Source organism: Mizuhopecten yessoensis, unplaced genomic scaffold, assembly GCF_002113885.1.
Source record: "Mizuhopecten yessoensis strain PY_sf001 unplaced genomic scaffold, ASM211388v2 hete_36121064, whole genome shotgun sequence".
Lineage (NCBI taxonomy): Eukaryota > Metazoa > Mollusca > Bivalvia > Pectinida > Pectinidae > Mizuhopecten > Mizuhopecten yessoensis.
In genome coordinates, this window is record NW_018484273.1 from 1 (window position 1) to 3,035 (window position 3,035).

Here is a 3,035-nt window from a genome sequence, read left to right on the forward strand (position 1 = left end):
GTACCCAGCCTCGGGACGTGGACCCAGCTTTCTTGGAGGCCTAACTCTTTCGTAGAATCAACATTGAAAAATAGGGATAAGTATCCTTAATTAAAAATCATTGAACTAATGCTCTGAATTAGCGCACCTGATGAGATGATGTTCAATATTTGATGTAGTCGTGATACGGGTCCCTGTAATAGCTTCAGTGTGTTATATTGTCATGCTTTACTAGGTTAACGAGCTCTGTCTGTTTTAATTATTAACTTTACCTCGTACAACTAATAGGATGGGGTCCTGTTCACTGCAATAATTGAAATGCTAACATCATAATGGAGGCTATAATTATAAATCGATCAGGTCAATAAAACTTAAGATTTAATTATGGAGACAGTTGTTTGACTTATCATTGTATGATTGAATGTTGTGTTCCGTCCACTCAGAGTACTCATGGTCAGTGGTCACATTTGATGGGTCAGCCATTAAAACTGGACAGCACTTACTACTGACTAACTGATAGGGATGATGATAAAATTACATCTGAGTACAAGTAACCCCAAAACTAATTATGTTAGAGTTTTTAACAGTGGTGTCTCAAATCACTTTCCTTCCCAAAATATCATACTTGGCAATTAACTCTTCCTATTAGGACAGAGACTCCCACTTTTGCACCCTTAAATTTAGTATTTTCAACCAGTGAATTTGCTTAACTATTCTTATTTTCTAAGATCTGATGAAACAGCTCAAACGATGCCATTAAAAAGTGTTAATTTTCACTAGGGTGTACATATACACACGTTGTATTTGGGCATTGAATTCTTAGCATTTGTAATCTCTCCTGTGGAAATTTCACAAAGTTGACAAGTATGGAATATATATTGTATAGTTACTCCCTGCAACAGCTACTATTCAGTTATACACATAATAACACTGAATCTTTTATTTCAGTAAAAATCCTTCTTATAATTGCTTTCTGGAAAGATTTTTTGGACGATTTTTGTGAACTTTCAATTTAGTTTTAAGTGTTATATCACATTTTTTTTTATATTTGTACCCAAAGGTAATTCAAGTCCGAGATGGACAAGTTTGACCGGATACTGAGCTTAATGTATAGCTGATGAGTGTATAATATAAACACGCCCCATGAGGCTCCGTGGAATGTTACCAACGTAATAACATCTATTGTCATGGTTACAGAGACTGCAGACGCGTCTATACAGGACGAGGGAGGAGATCCCGGTTCTGCCCACGCCGAGACGCGCCAGAGTAAAAGGGCAAGGTCAACGCTTGAGACCGTCAAGGAATCCGACCTCAACGGCGAGTTTGATGACGCTTATGATCTCACCGATGAGAGTTCATGGGTAAGTGTAAGGAGACAACATATACAGGTTATAAATAGATTTATCATAAAAATATACATAGCCCGTGTCTGAGTGAATAATAAGATAAGAAATGTTGACCTTTATTTGTAAAAAATACACCAAAAAAACATTCATTTTCTCAAAGTCTGGTTGCAAAATTAATGTAGTTCAACTGAAAGGTGATTTTACTGCCAATAATAGAAGTAATTTCACTGTGATGTCTTCTGGAAACTCATAAAATGTCTATCTTTATATAAAGTAATATTTAACTACAAAATTGTGTTAGTTTGCTGTTTCTTAAGGAACTGATTTGAAAGTTTCTAGCATCAAAAGTATATTTCATGATGATTGTTTTTAATACACCCATCAGAAAATGTGATGGAACTTGCTCATCATCAACAGTACAAAGTCCAAGGATAGGTTTTTATGCGCCTATATATGGTGCTCTTGTTAATCTATTTTTATTTATTTATTTATCGATTGTAAACTAATTTCCTCGTGTTTACAGGCTATGGTTCCCGTGGAGACTGTACCAGGTCGCTTTTTACAATACCGTAAAATGGTAAGTATCCTGTGAGGATGTGTGAGTAATGTCACCTGTTATAATTCCACATCAACTCAGAGAAATGAGCAACTAATTACTGTAAAAGTGGAAATGTTCTCATTGTGACCCTTTCAACTTATTTGGGATGTTGACACTGACAATAGTTCTGAAATCTGTATGTACACTGTATTATATTTACCTATAATCGATATAAATTATAAATAAATATAAGCCTGTCGATATTTTCATGCTAATTTACTCTAACACCCAAAAAAAATGAAAAAAACATTTCCACATCGTGAAAATTTCCGCATATACTGTACCTGAAAAGAATTCAAGACTTTTTACTTGATAATACTATAAATTGGAACAGATATTAAATACATCACTTTTCCCTTAAACTCGACCTGAAATATGCTACCTTAATGAATTGAAAAATGTTGACTGTTATTTTCTTTCCTACACAGACCATCAGGAAACTGTCAGAGGTCGAGGAACAGCTGGGACTGACGGTGGCTAAAACCCAGAGAAAGGTCACGACCTTGAAGTCTCAGTTCCAGGAACACAAGAGCAAGTGGGAAACAGTAAGGGCTAATGTCTACTGATAAACCCTACAGGTCTACATAGACTGGTCTAAATCTAAGGGTGGCTTATTCCATTATAGAAAATTAGGAGTTATACATACATGTCAACCTCTGGACCCTCTAGGAGACAGTTTTGTCCCTCAAAGCGAAATCCAAGAGAGGGATCCAAGTGTGTGAACCATTTTCGCACTTTTGTATTATGAGTAAATTGCAAATTTACAAGAACGAATGAAAAAGAATATTATCAATTCAAAGCAATATATGTATATGATTACCCATTGTCATTTTTCATCCCCTGTGATCCTTCAAGGAGAACAGGTCTGGAATACTTAAGCCTGATTTTCCCCTTCAATGTTAACAGTGTTTACCTCACTTTCCTAATTCTGGTTATCTTAGAAGTTCTATGAATGTCAAAAACAAAATATGTGTAGATAAAATATTCACTTTTGTTGCAAATCGTGTACAAAATGTTAACTTGATTATTCCTGTCATTAAGCTTGTGGAAAGTATAGGGAAAGTGAAAGTGGCTGATATTTTGTAGGAGAGAAAGGTACTGATAGAACAAGT

The 3,035-nt window shown here is 35.3% G+C and overlaps 1 long non-coding RNA gene across 1 annotated transcript; it reads left to right on the forward strand.

Annotated features, from left to right (window-relative positions):
- Positions 1–1,175: 1,175 nt before the first annotated feature.
- On the forward strand, positions 1,176–3,035 carry LOC110444430. The gene is made up of 4 exons (XR_002462243.1): positions 1,176–1,340; positions 1,849–1,902; positions 2,352–2,468; positions 3,010–3,035. It is a non-coding gene; the product is annotated as an uncharacterized LOC110444430 (long non-coding RNA).